The sequence below is a fragment of the Myiozetetes cayanensis genome, unplaced genomic scaffold (genome assembly GCF_022539395.1).
Source record: "Myiozetetes cayanensis isolate MyiCay16 unplaced genomic scaffold, myiCay2020 scf76, whole genome shotgun sequence".
In the NCBI taxonomy this organism is placed as follows: Eukaryota; Metazoa; Chordata; class Aves; order Passeriformes; family Tyrannidae; genus Myiozetetes; species Myiozetetes cayanensis.
Window position 1 is genome coordinate 14,691 of NW_026088031.1, and position 15,421 is coordinate 30,111.

The window sequence follows — 15,421 nt, forward strand, 5'->3', positions numbered from 1 at the left end:
TTTATTTTTTACATGTTACATTTATTCCCTATTTATTAATACAGTTTTGTCCCTTCTATGGTCACTTCCATGTTTTGTTAGCACCACCCCCATTTTCCTTCTATGTCCCTGGATGGTTTGCTCCTCCCTTGCTACCCCCACTTTGCTCCCCCCACCTTCCCTCAGAACCCTCTAAAAGCCGGTGCTACCCTGTAATAAAGGACCATTTGGCTTTACCCCAGCTCCGTGGTGGGGCCCATTCTGCCCCCAGGCTGTGACAGATGGTGCCCAATGCGCAGAGGAGCCAGAGGTCACTCATATGGAGGGAACTCGCCCGCCTCACACGGGTTTCTCACTGTTCACTGGGGGTTGTTCAGCACCGGCAGCTCCCTCGGTTCACCCTTTGTCATAGGCTTGATTGAATCATTATTTTCAGCGTATACGCTCACCCCAAACGATCTGCCAACAATAGCTAAGGCAATTTTAAACACTATGCAATTTGCTTTGTTTGAAAATGAGTGGTGAGATTTAGTAAAAAGGTGTGCACAAAATGCTTTGGCAATGTGATGGTTTTGGTCTAGGCCTTCCTGGTAACCAGCTTTTAACCAAGGAAGTATTCCCAGTATTCCATACGATTTTTACATAAACCAGGGTATAAATAAGTTGGAGATCAGAGACCCCACTCTCTTCTCTTCCAGCAAGGTTCAGGGCAGGGGGTCCTTGCGTTGGTCTCGCTTATCTAAGGCTGAGACTGCATCGTCCGCTGGCCTACCACATGGAGGTTTGGAGAGTGCTGGCCCTGTCTGCCAATCCTGCTTTTTGATTTGTTTTGCTAGTTATTAATATAGTTCTTGAGTTTGATTGTGTATATCTGTTTGGTGTCCCTTTTTGTCCCTTTTTATCCCTTTTTCCCCTTTCTCTTTCTCTTGGTGAGGGAGTGTTTGGATTCCCTGCGCTATGTACATAGCATCTTAACTGTATGTAACTGTAAAATATGTAAATAAATATATTTTTATATAAGTAGCTTGATTTTGGCTTCTTTAATTTTTTTTTTAATATTTTTTTTTCCTTTGCCCTAAGGGAAGGGGGGGAAGGGGGGGAAGGGGGGTTGCTACTGTGAGTTTCGGGCATTTGGCAGGGAACCAGGTCAGAACCATCACAGATTTTTGGTGGCCCTGTACAGGGAGATTGTTTTGGTTATCCTGGTTTGTTTTGGAACAGGTACCAGGAAAACTACCAAGAGAGGTTCGTTTATATAAACATACCTTTTGTTTAAGAACAGAGAGAAAGAATAATATAACAATGGCTATTCTAACTACTTGTTTCATTGTATTAGCTGTATTTGTGCCTGTCTTGGGCTATCCTGTAGGGAAACGCCCAACTGGAGATGAATGGGAAGAGTATGTCCCTTTCTTTGATTGGGATGAATGAAAGGAGTATTTCACTTTCCTTAATTAGAATGAATGGGAGGAGTATTTCACTTTCCTTGATTTTGACATCAAAGGCCTACTAAAGGAGATCCCCATCATTACAATTGGCTCCAATTTTTACTTAAATTGTTCAGTAACAATCCTAGTACTGGTGAAGGTAGTGGAAGTGTTATTTAAAATTGGAAGAATGGTGGTGTGTTGCTTTCCATGTTGTAGAAAAGGCCAGACCTCGAGAAGATTTGCTAGAACTTTGGGAAGGGTCTTGGAAAGGCCAGTTTCTGGATGGCAAGGAGCATGGGTAAATTTTGGCAAACTGGTAGGGCATGTGACACCTCCCATTGCTTTGGACTTCACGCCAGGACAAGTGTCCGACCCTGACGAGATGGCACGTTGTTTAGCAGAAGGGTGTCTTTCATACGATGACCCAAATACGCAGTTCCTTGCTTTATGCTGGGGTCTGGCGATGGCTTATAGAGCTGCCATAGACTACTCTCGAAAGCCTAAGGCTGAGGCAGGAAGTCAGACTATGTCACCTGAAACAAATGATACCCCTACTGAGTCCGCAGACATGGGGATCCAGACTCAACTTGAAGCCAGTGGCATCTCTATTAAGTCGACTGAGTGTGGGACTCAGACTCAACTTGAAGTCAGCACAGCTTCTGCTAAATCTGTTGAAACTGGAGTCCAAACCATAGATCTCGTGGACACTGGAATTCAAACTATGACATCTAATGTTAAGGTTACAAAGGAGATGGAGACCCAAACTACCAACCTGAGAATCACTATTGCCCCCCTAACTAAGAAGATATGGGTAAGGGATAATGCAGAAGCTACAGGTCTAGTTCCATGATTAAGGCGTATGGAAGGAGAAGAAGGAGAAGAAGAAGAAGGAGAAGAAGGAGAAGAAGAAGAAGAAGAAGAAGAAGAAGAAGGAGAAGAAGGAGAAGAAGAAGGAGAAGAAGAAGGAGAAGGAGAAGAAGAAGAAGTACTCTACGTTGGTGAGGCCGCACCTTGAGTATTGTGTTCAGCTCTGGGCCCCTCAGTTCAGGAAGGATATTGAGGTGCTAGAGAGGGTCCAGAGAAGAGCAACCAGGCTGGTGAAGGGACTTGAGCACAAGTGCTATGAGGAGAGGCTGAGGGAGCTGGGGTTGTTTAGTCTAGAGAAGAGAAGGCTTAGAGGTGACCTCATCACTCTCTTCAACTACCTGAAGGGAAGTTATAGCCAGGTGGGGGTTGGTCTCTTCTCCCAGGCAACCAACAACAGGACAAGGGGACATGGGCTCAAGCTCTGCCAGGGGAAGTTTAGGTTAGATGTTAGGAAGAAATTCTTTACAGAGAGGGTGATCAGGCATTGGAATGGCCTGCCCAGAGAGGTGGTGGATTCACCATCCCTGAAGGTTTTTAAAAAGAGATTGGACATGGCCCTTAGTGCCATGATATAGTAATTAGAGTTGGATCAGGGGTTGGACTTGATGATCTTGGAGGTCTTTTCCAACCCAATCTATTCTATGATTCTATGAAGGAGAAGGAGAAGGAGAAGAAGGAGAAGGAGAAGGAGAAGGAGAAGGAGAAGGAGAACCAGCAGCACCAGCAGCAGCAAAGGGACTTGCTCCTTATGCATCCACTTACTCCAGTGTAGGCTCTTCCACGAGCAACATGGGGGTCTTTATGGCTGTTATTTTTGTTTTCTCCATACTTCCTCTCATACTTGGAGCCTCTAATTTTGGATTTACAATTGCTTAGAGGGAGGAGTTTGGTCTTTCTCCTAACTCATCTTCCTTAGCCAAACGCTTGTGTTTCATTAAACTGAGAGGTGCAAATTCATGCTTTGTTTACAGCCCAGAGATCTTGCAGGCTCTTCTGATTTGTCTCTGCCCTCTCAAAGAACTCATGTGGACACCTTCCCTGCCTGCACAAGAGGATTTCACAGAACTGGGAGTGGGGTATTTCATGGAGAAGGACTTGGAGGTGTTTTTAGGTCTGTCCAAGTAAATGTTTCCTTCAGGAAAGCTAAAGCCAGGACAGTGGGGGGAACAGCAGAAATGTAGCTCCTCCAGGAATGGCAGCACTGTGGGGATGTAGGGCACTGGTTCTTTGGTTGCCAACATCCATAGTCGAATGGAGGGGATATGCCACGACATCACAGATGGGCACATGGCACATGGCTTTGTGGCATGTGAGCCGTTGGTTCCTTGGTTTCCAGGCACAATTGTGGAATGGAGAGGATAGGCTGTGAAATCAGAATGGGGCCCATGGCACATGGGTTGGGTTGTACTCTAGGGTGTGATGCGTTGGTTCTGTGGTTTCCAGGAGCCAATCCAGAATGGAGAGGATAGGCTGTGACATCACAAAGAGGTCCATGGAAGGCATGTTGGACTGCATTCTTGAGGTATGAAGCATAAGTTCTTTGGTGTCCAGGGGCCATTCTGGAATAGAGATGATTGGCCGTAAAATCACAAGGTCAATGGCAAAAAGGAAAGGCTGCAATGTGAGGGTGTGGCGCATTGGTTCTTTGGATTTCAGGCAACATTCTAGAATGGAGAGGGTAGGCTATGACGTCACAAAGGGAACCATGAAACACTTTTGTGGCTGCAGTGAGGGGGTGTGCACTGCAGTTCCACCCAGGAAAGAAAGCCCTGAGCCTCTGTCTCTCAAGTGCAGTTGCTGCGCCACTCTCAGCACTACACAAAGAAAAAGAGCTTCCTGTGTGGGCACCTTTGGTCTGGCAGGTATCTTCATCCGTATTGAACACTAGACCTAAACTTAAAAAAAATCCTAAACCCAAACCTAACGCTAAACCTTAACCTGTAACCATAACCCTATCCTTACCCTAATCCAAATCTTCCCTAAATCCTCTCCTAATCTAACCCTAATGCTAAACTTATCCTAAATTCTAGACCCTAACATTAACCCTAACCTTGACTCAACATCTGTCTAGTGCAGTTGGTGCATGACTCTTGGCACTACACAAAGAGCAGGAGTTTTCTGTGTGGGCACCTTTGATCTGGAAGGTGTCTTCATCCATACTGAATTTTGGCTGTCTGTCTCAGTTCAATGAGACAGAAGGGTTTTGCTAAGGAGTATGAGTTATGAGGAAAAACCAGAAGTCCTCCATCTAAGCAATCGTAAATCTGAAATAAATAGGCTCCGATTGAGAAAGTGTGGAGAAAGGAAGAAAATAACAACCCTTTAGTAAAGTATATATGTGTATTGGCACAACAACGAAAGAACACAAAGAAAACAACCAAACAATAATCCTATGCCCCAAAGTCCCCTTCAAACAAAAAAGGAAACAGCTCAGTTTGTCCTTTTTTGGTGTAATTGGAACCACAGCCAGCAGGGGGCGCTGTTGGATCACTGGAGGAGCAGAGCCTGCAGTGTTCTCTGGTGTCCAGCAGGGGGCGCTGTTGGATATGGCGGTTGCCATGGGGGGTCCCCGGGGGTGCAGGAGAAGCCGAGAATGGAGATTTCCCCACACACACTAAGAAGGGGAAAGAGGAGAGAAGGGGTTCTTCCCAAGAAAACTCACGCTGTCTGTGGCTGGCTAAGTGACTTCACCTTTTTCTTCAGTGTGTTTAAAAAGAAAAAAAAAACAACTGCCAAAAACATGGGAGCAGAATAGGGAAAAAAGGGTGACCTCCTTCCCAGATAGTTCCTCTCTGATGAAACCTGAGTAGGTCTGGGCTGGGGGTAGAAAACAGGGCTCAGGCAAGCTGCCAAGCTGAGAAGAAAGCAACCTTGGAGTTTTTCCAACCCCCACCTTGTCTCAGTTCAGGCAACAATGAAGTGTCTTGTTTCCCAGTGTTATAAGTAAAATGAAACTGAGTTGAAATATAGTAATAAAAATTTATTGAAGATTTATAGAAAATGCAAATAAGCAAAACACCATGCTGGGCGGCCGGGGAGTCTCCTGCTCCACTCACAGCACGCAAGTGCAGTAAGCAAAAACAGTAACTTTTATTCCCTTATCGGTTCCCCTCCCATATGTAATGAGTAGTAGTGGTTTAATTTACTCATCAAATTAGTAATAGTGGCTTACTCATTAAACTGTAGTGCATGTTATATTCTTATATATATATGTCATTATAATCACTGTTCTGTTACGGGTAAGAAACTGTAAGTTGTAGAATGGTTCATTAATCTATCAGCATTGTAAGCTGAAAAAGCATGAAGTTTGCAGTTCTAAAGCTAGAAAGACAAACCATTGTGCCTTGTTAAGTAAATATTTTTGTATCTTATTTTTCTAAAAAGCTTATTGCCACAACACGCATAAAGTAACGAAAGAAAGGAGAAGGATTGAAGAGTCAGGAACTGAAACGATACAGAATATCCAAGATGGACATCTAGAGATGCCTGCACACTAGGCCTCAAGGTCTAGGGACTGATTGGAACTATGGGAGGAGAAAGCACCTGGCAACCGAAGCGAGAATGCAGAGAGGCCAACCAGAATCAGACCTGCAAAGCTCAGATCCAATAGAAAAACAACAAGTGACAATGGGAGGGAAACCGATAAGGGAATAAAAGTTACTGGTTTTGTTCACTGCGCTTGCGTGCCGTGAGTGGAGCAGGAGACTCCCCGGCCGCCCAGCATGCTGTTTTGCTTATTTACATTTTCTATAAATCTTCAATAACTTTTTATTACTATATTTCAATATTTTTATATATATAGATAGATATATAGATATTTCAATATTTATATATATATATAGATGCAGTTGGTGCACCATTTTCAGCACTACACAAGGAGCAAGAGCTTTCTGTGCATGCACCTTTGGACTGGGAGGTATCTTAGACAGTACTGAACCCTAGAACTAATATTGAAAAAAAAATCTAAACCTAAACCTAAACCCCAACTCATAACTGTAACCATATCCCTTATTCTAACCCAAAAGTTATCTAAACAATAACACTAACCCTAATCTAATCCTAACCCTAACCCTAATCCTAAACCTAATCCTAACCCTAATCCTAACCCTAACCTTTAATCATAGCCCCGAACACTAACCCTAACCCTGACTCACCATCTACCCAGTGCAGTTGGGGCGCCTCCCTTGGCACCACATAAAGAGGAAGAGCTTTCTGTGAGAGCCCCTTTGGTCAGGGAGTTTTCTTCGTCCTTACGGAATTTTGGTTGTCAGACGGCAGTTTCAGCCCAGCGTCCCTACAAGCGAAGGACTGGCATTGCACCCGGGAAAGAAAGCCCTGAGCCTCTGTCTCTCAAGTGCAGTTGTTACGTCATACTCGGCACTACTCAAAGAGGAAGAGCTTTCTGTGTCTGCACCTTTGGACTGGGAGGTGTCTTGAGATAGCACTGAACCCTAGACCTAACCTTAAAAAAAACCCTCAACCTGATCCTAATACTAAACCTTAACCATAACCCTAGCCCTTACTCTAACCAAAATGTTACCAAAAACCGAATCCTAACCTAACCCTAAAACCTAAGCCTAAACATAAGCTTAAGCCTATCCCTAAACCCTAAATCCCTAACCCTAACCCTAACCCTTAATCCTAACCCAAACCCAAACCCTAAACCCTAACCCTATCCCCTAACCCTAACCGTAAAACCTAAGCCTAAACCTAAGCCTTACCCTAACCCTAAACCCTAACCCTAACCCTAGTGAAAGGGACGTTGGTGACATCATTAGGCATGAGTGTCATCACAGAGGATTGGTGAAAACAAAGACACAGCTGTGATGTCACAGGAACATCGGTGAAGTCACAGGGGACCGGGGTAACATCGCAGAGACACCAGTGACATCATCTAGGACACTGGTGACATCACAGGGGACAGTGGTGCCATCACAGGATGTCGATGACATCACTGGGGATCAGAGACATCACAGGGGGGTGTTGAAAACAAAGGTCAACCCTGATGTCACAGGGACATTGGTGACTTTACAGGGACAGGGATGGCATTACAGAGACACCATGACTTGATCGGGGACATTGCTGACATCACAGGGGACAGTGGTGACATCACAGGGGACCAGTGACATCACAGGGGACTGCTGACAACAAAGGGAAAACAGTGATATCACAGGGACATGGGTGACATCAAAGGGGACATCGGTGACTTCACAAGCACAAGGATGACATGACAGAGACACCAGTGACATCATCGGAGACATTGTTGACATCACAGGGGACATGAGTGATATCATTGGGGACCAGTGACATCACAGTGGACTAATGAGAACAAAGGCTAAGCCCTGTTGTCACAGGGACATTGGTGACATCAGAGCTGACATCAGTGACTTCGCAAGGGCAGAGGTGACATCATAGAGACATCAATGACATCATCTGGGACATTGTTGACATCACAGGGGATAGTGGTGAAATCACAGGGACAGCGGTGACATCACTGGGGACCAGTGACATCACAGGGGACTGTTGATAACAAAGGGACAGCCGTGATGTCACAGGGACATCACTGCCATTGGTGACATGATGGGGACATGTTGCCATGGCTCAGCACAGTGGGGACATCACAGAGACAGCAGGACATCATTGGGGACATTGTTGACATCACAGGGGAAAGTGATGACTTCAAAAGGCCAGGGGTGACATCACAGAGACACCAGTGACATCATCAGAGACATGAGTGACATTACAAGGACAGTGGTGCCATCACAGATACATCGGTGACATCATTGGGGACCAGTGACATCACAGGGGACTGGTGACCACAAATGACAGTCGTGATGTCACAGAGAGATTGCTGACATCACAGGGGACAGTGGTGACTTCATAACTACAGTGGTGACATCACAGAGACACCAGTGACATTGTTTGGGACCAGTGACATCACATCGGTCTGTTGACAGTAAAGAGACAACCCTGATGTCACAGGGACATCGGTGTCTTCAAAAGGACAGGGTTGACATTATAGAGACACCAGTGAAATCCTCGGGGACATTGCTGACATCACAAGGGACAGCGGTGACATCACAGGGACAGAGGTTACATCACTTGGGGAACAATGACGTCATAGGGGACTGATAACAACAAAGGGACAGCAGTGATTTCACAGGCACATCGGTGACATCACAGGGACCTGATGTCACCGTTGGGGACAGTGGTGACATCACAGAGACAGCAGTGACATCATTGGGGACATTGTTGACATTACACGGGACAGTGATGGCACCACACAGTCACCAGTGACAGCAGTGGGGACATCTGTGACATGATAGGGGACATCAGTGACATCACAAGGTCGGGAGTGACATCACAGAGACACCAGTGACATTATCAGTGACACTGGTGGCATCCCAGGGGATAGTGGTGACATCACAGGTACATCGGTGACATCACTGGGGACTAATGACCTCACAGGGGACTGTTGACAATAAAGGGATAGCTGTAATGTCATAGAGCTATTGGTGACATCACAAGGGACCGTGGTGACATCACAGAGACAGCAGGGACATCATTGGGGATCAGGGACATCAGAGTGAAAACAGAGGGACAGCAGTGATGTCACAGGGATATTGGTGACATCATAGGGGTCTGGCAACATCACAGGGACATCGGTCACATCACAGGGACATGGTGGCACTGCTGGGGACAGTGGTCATATCACTGGGAAAGCAATTAAATCATTGGAGGCCAGTGATGTCACAGGGGACTGCTTACAGCAATGGGAAAGCCGTGATGTCACAGTGACATCACAGGGGGTGGAGGTGACAACACAGTGACATCAGTGACATCATTGGGGACATTGGTGACATCACAGGGGACAGCAGGGAAATCATTGGGGACCAGTGACATCACAGGATTCTGATGACATCACAGGGACATCAGTGACAACACTGGGGACCAGTGGCGCCACAGGGGACTGGTGACAACAAAAGGACAGCCGTGATATAATGTGGACATCGGTGACATCGTTGGGGACATCGGTGACTTCACAATAACAAGTGTGACATCACAGAGAAAACTTTGACATCATCGGTGACACTGGTGACATCACAGTGACCTCCATGACATCACTGGGGCTAGTGACATCACAGGGGAATGGTGACACCAAAGGGATAGCCATGATATCACAGTGACATCAGTGACATCATTGGGGACATTGGTGACATCACAGGGGACAGTGGTGTCATCACAGGGACAGCAGTGACATCATTGGGGACCAGTGACATCACAGGGGTCTGGTGACATCACAGGGACATTGGTGACATCATGGGGACATGGTACCACGGCTGGGAACAGTCGTGACATCACAGGGAGAGTAGTGACATCACAGGGGAAATTGACAACTTCACAATGACATCAGTGACATAACAGAGAGACCAGTAGCATCACTGGGGTCATTGGTGACATCATAGGAGTCTGATGACATCACAGGCACATCAGTGACATCATGGGGAAATGGTGCCACCACTGGGGACAGTTTTGACATCACAGGGAGAGCAGTGACATCACAGGGACATCGGTGACATCACAGAGAGACAAGTGACATCACCAGGGACATTGGTGACATCACAGGGGACAGTGGTGACATCACTGGGGACCAGTGACATCTCAGGGGAATTGTGACAACAAAGGGATAGCCATGATATAACGTGGACATCAGTGACATCACTGGGGACATTGGTGACTTCACAAGGACAAGGGTGACATCACAGAGACACCAGTGACATCATCTAGGACACTGGTGACATCACAGTGACATCAGTGACATCATTGAGGACCAATGGCATTGCAGGGGACTGGTGACAACAAAGGGACAGCAGTGATGTCACAGGGACATCAGTGACATGACAGAGGTCTGGTGAAAACACAGAGACGCCAGTGACATCACAGGAACATGGTGACACTGCTGGGGACAGTGGTGACATCACAGGGACAGCAGTGACATCATTGGGGTCAGTGACATCAGAGGGGACTGGTGACAACCAAGGGACAGTTGTGATGTCACAGGGACATCGGTGATATCAGGGTGGACAGCGGTGGCTTCACATGGACAGGGGTGACATCACTGAGGACACAGGGACCACCCCTGGGACACCTGTTGCAAATTCTTTTGCATCCCCCTTTGTATAGTCCAGAGCACACGTCCGTGTTGTGCTATGGTCTTAATCCTCCCCCACACCCAGAGACTGGTGATTGTCAGAAGGAAAGCTGCAGCATCAACACTAGGACAGGGGGGACCAGGAAGTTAAACAGTTGGGCTGCAGTGGGTGATTGGATATTGGTTATTCCCAGAAATGTGCTCCACCAGTGATGTTCTCCAGTCTTTGCCCCTTCTGTAAGGATGTTTTTAATCTCTGTGGTGTCGTGTTTCACTTGCCACAGCGTGTGAGGTGAAGCAGCATTTCCCTGTTCCAGCATTTGTTCAACATCAGGATGACAAAACATTTTCTGGAGGATATTAATGTCCATGTTTGTAGTTTAGGCACTTCATGATATAACACATCTTTATCCGAGATCAATGGCGTGGTGGTCACAGGAGCAGGGTAACTACAGTCACATCGTGTGTGTTTAGCCAACAAAATCATCGAGTCTGCAGGGAGAGATTGTGTTTCAGCTCTAGTCATTAATGATGATCTTAGTGGTACGTCCAGTTTTCCCGAATCAGAGGTTACAGTGCTGAGGTTGTTAATTAATATTTCCTGATCTATTGAATTTAATACACCCAGTCCTGATCCAAACCATCCTGTTAGATCTCTTCATATTCTCTCATGGTGGGATGTATTTCTTAACCAAGCACTCCATCCTTTAAGGCTTTGGAGAATGAAGGGCTGACAATCCTCTCTTATAGAGGATGTGTCTGTTTGGATTTTTACCTGGACCTTTTTTAGTGAATGTGTAGGGTCCAGGAGTAACTCCTGCTCGTTAGATTGTCTAATTACAGAAGGTCCAACAAGGGACAGATTGGGACTGTTTTCTGTACATTCTGAGGGTGTGTATGAGGAAGGAGTCAGTTTAGCAGGAGTCTGTGCTGTTGGAGTAGATACTGTTGTGGTGATATCTATCACAAATGTCTTTGGCAGTGCCTTGTGTCCTTCCAAAGTAGCCCAAAGACACACTGTGGAAACTGGTTTGTCCAGCGTAAAGTTGTGCCAGGGTTGATCAGACACACAGACAGACTGACCAACCAGTTTTCCCCTGTTCTTTCTATGGAGTCTTTCACAGTGATTTGAGTGTGGCAGATGCTGCATTTTCCCAGCCAGGGCTGGGCTCTCCGGTTTGGATTCCCTGGGGATGCAAAGGATGCTCTGTAGGACCAGGCCTGGCCCCAGTTGGGATCCCATGGAACAGGAACCGCTGGGATTTGCCTCCCCTTGTACCAAGAATGTGCAAAGCAAATGAAAGCAGAGTATGACCTGTCAGTGGGACCCCTCTGGGCACAGGTATCCCCAGCCCTGGGGAGGCCATGCCAGCACCCTCAGACACCTCCAGCCCTGGGAACCCAGAGCAGAGCCAGGGGTGGTCTCGGAGCACAGCAAAGGGTGGTCAGGGCAGAGGGTGCTCTGGGAGCTCCAGAAGGGTGCAATGGCAGCAGGGGAATGGCTGCACTGTGCTCGTCACTGGGCACTGGCAGTTCCACATGGAACACAGGCACAGCTCTGGCAGCTGGGAGGTCAAACAAGTTTGTGATGTCAGGGCCACTCCACACTGAGGGATGGGGATCATCAAATGATTGAAGCCTTGAATGGTTTGGCTTGGAAGGGATACTAAAGATCATCTCATTCCAACCTGAGCAACTTTCTACCTTTCCACTGGCCCTTCAATGTTTCCAGGGATGGAGCCTCTCAGCCACAACCTGTGCCGGTGCCTCTCCACCCTCAGTGCAAAAAACCATCTTCTTTAGACTAAACCTAAATCATCCTCATTCAGTTCCAGTCATCCCCCCATGTCCTCTCCCCACAGGCCCTGCTGAACACTCTGTCCCAGCTTTCCTCTGGGCCCCTTCAGCTCCTGCCCGGCCGCACTGAGGCCTCCCCGGGGCCTTCTCTTCTCCCGCCTCAGCAACCCCAACTCTGGCAGCCTTTCCTCAGGGCACAGGGGCTCCAGCCCTCGCAGCACCTCGCAGGCCTCCTCTGCACTCTCTCAGCAGCTCCATGTGCTGCCTGTGCTGAGCACTCAGTGCTGGAGGCCGTGGTGAGCCCTGCAGGGGCTGCAGCTTCCTGGGGAACAGTGGGGAATGGGGGTTACCCTGCAGACGAAGCAAACTCACTTTTGTGCTTAGAGAAAGGCAGGAAGATGCTGCTGGTTCTTGGTGGAGTGTGCAGGGACGTGTCAGGAGCAGGTCCTGTGTGTCCCTGTCCCAGCACACAGCCCAGAGCAGCTCCATGGGGCGCCTGGGCCGGGCCGCGGGTCCATCCCCAGCTCAGCTCACAGATCCCTGTGTTCCAACAAGCACAGGCTCCAAAGCAAACCCTGCCCATGGGGACACGGCATCCATGCCATGCTGGCTCCCTCCAGCTGAGCCTGGGCCTGCAGCAGCCTGGCTTGCTCACCCAGCAAAGATTTCCCCAAAGGATTGGTGGAGCCTGAGCACAGCAGACCTTGCAAAAGCCAGAGGCCCCGTCCTGATGCCTCTGGGACTCTGAAGCCCTGCTGAAAGGAGAGGCACAAGGCATACAAATCTTCACGAGGTTTATTGTCAGGAGAGAAATTCCTTTATAGGAAAGATGAGTTTCAAAACAGCACTGCTCTGCTCTCAAAATTAAATGTACATAGATATCTACACACACACATACATATTGATAGAATAATGACCATTTTGCTGTGTGATTTGAAAACCAAACAAGATAGTACCAATACTCAAACAATTCTGCCCTACCAGGGCAAGGGGATCTGACAATTCCTGCCACCTGCTGTCCCAGGGGAGCCCACCTGGGCACCATGGCAGGAGCGGGACAGGCATTGCTGGCCCTGCCTCTCCTCTGCTGCCCACCTCTTCTTGCCCCACCACTTGGCAGCAGAGGCTGAGACAAGAGAAACTCCCAGGGTGGCACCACTGTAGGTTTTTCCTCTTGCAAAGCAGCTTGCCAGGCTCTGGGGCTGTGCAGGGTTGGGTCATCCTGGTTGTTCCATGGAAAGGCCGAGTGTCCCATCTGCCCAAAGACCTGTCTGGCCACACAGTCATCTCCCCTCATCCCAGACCTTCCAGCTGGGAGGAACGAGGCAACAGCCATGGGTGAAAGCCCTTGGCTTCACAGCAGAGGTTCTGATCAAGGTCCTTTTTGGCGCTCTTATGATTTTTTTTAAAATCCAATCCACATCCCCCTGGAGGTGTTGAGATAGAAGGACAAACCCTGATGCTTTACCATAACCTGGCAATAACAATGCCTTGTAGCTCCTGTACACATCCCTCTGCCCCACTCGAGGGCTGCAGCCCTCTGCCAGGATCCCTTCTTGTGGGCAATCTGCTTTTCCAAGTCTTCAAGTGTGGCCTCACCTGAGCAAGTGAAGGTGCTGAGGAAACAGCGTGAGCCGGACGGGGTGGGGGGCAAAGAGATTTTGGCTCTTGAAGAAGCCTAAAATTCTGCCCAGCCCTGTTAACTGTCCCTCCCTTCCCCGGGTGGGCTCTGTCCCCAGTGCCCTGCACCCAAGCCAGCCCAGGCTTCCCCAGAAAGGATCTTTTTCTCAGTCAGGCTCTGCAGGATGGCCACAGTGTTCGTCTGGAACTGCCCCAGCGCCTGCACTCGCACGGGCTGTGGATCTCTGCATGCCCTTTGCCTTCCTCTGGGATGGGGGGCTTTGGCTGCGCTCAGAGCCACAGCCCCACAGTGCCCCCACGGCTCTGCCTTGTTCTGTGCAACTACCTTGTCCCTACAGCCCCCCACCAGCACTGGATCTGAGCCTCAGGGCTCTCCCCACTCTTTTACCCATTTTTTTCAGCCTCTCTCTTTTTGCCAGGCTACATCCATAGAATCCACAAACCTCCTAAGAGGCTCTCCTCATAAAGGCCATGTCCTCATAAACCCCATCCACCTCACAATGGGGCAGCCTCAGAAGGTCTCTGTGCTCATAGAACCCATCCACCTCATAATGGGGCAGCCTCATAAAGGCACTGTCCTCATAACCCTCACACCCCTCAGAATGGTGCAGGCTTCACACCTTCTTCATCACTGTGGAGTTCCCTGTACCCACTGCCCCATCCACGGCACCCCAAGAAACACTAAACCAAAGATCACCACCCTTGATCATGCAGACAAGACTGACTGTAAAACTGCAGAATATCAAGCCCCTCTGGGAATGGCTTGGGGGTGCTCTGATGGAAAGGTTTATTCCCATTTGTCACTAGAGCAGCATGCTAGACTTAGGGGTGGACCTGGAATTCCCTCCCTTTGCCCCAGACGTGTCTTTACTTTCACTCCAGTTTCTAAAGAACGTCCCCATCGCAGTGTTATTCCCTCTTCCAAAGCAACACAAAGACCAGAATGGGCAATTAAAGGGATTGATTTTCCACATTATTATACCACTGGACAAAAAGCATCCCTCTTTCTTGAGAATTTCTTTACCTCCTTTGTCACCTTAAACAGACACCAGTTTCTGTTAGAAGATATTCCCTGACAATGAAGTGTTTTAAGCAATTGGACACAGCCTGCATTTGAAGAATTAAACACTCCAGTCCAGCAAAGTGCTAAGATGACATTGCAAACCAGATGAGCCTTCGCTCTGTTGCTGTTCAAAGCACAAGGTGTGTGTGGAATGTTCAGTCGATCAGAACTGAACGCTGGGTCACAATTGACCCAAATCTCGCCGTGCGCTTTGAGCCGCTGCAACTACAACTCCCGGCGTGCCCCGCGCGGAAAAGGGGGCGGGGCGGGCAGAGACGGGCACCACGCGCTGATTGGCTGAGCGGGGCGGGGTCTCTGCCGGCGGTGCGCGCGCACAGCCCCGCGGTGGCTGCCGGGAAAGCGATGGCGGCGACAGCGGAATCTTCGACTCTGTGAGAGCCGGCGGGGCCTGCGGTGAGTCTGGGGATGCGCTCGGGGGCTGCGGGGAGCGCGGCTGTGGGCGGGAAGGCTGGAGGGCTCGGCAGAGTGGAG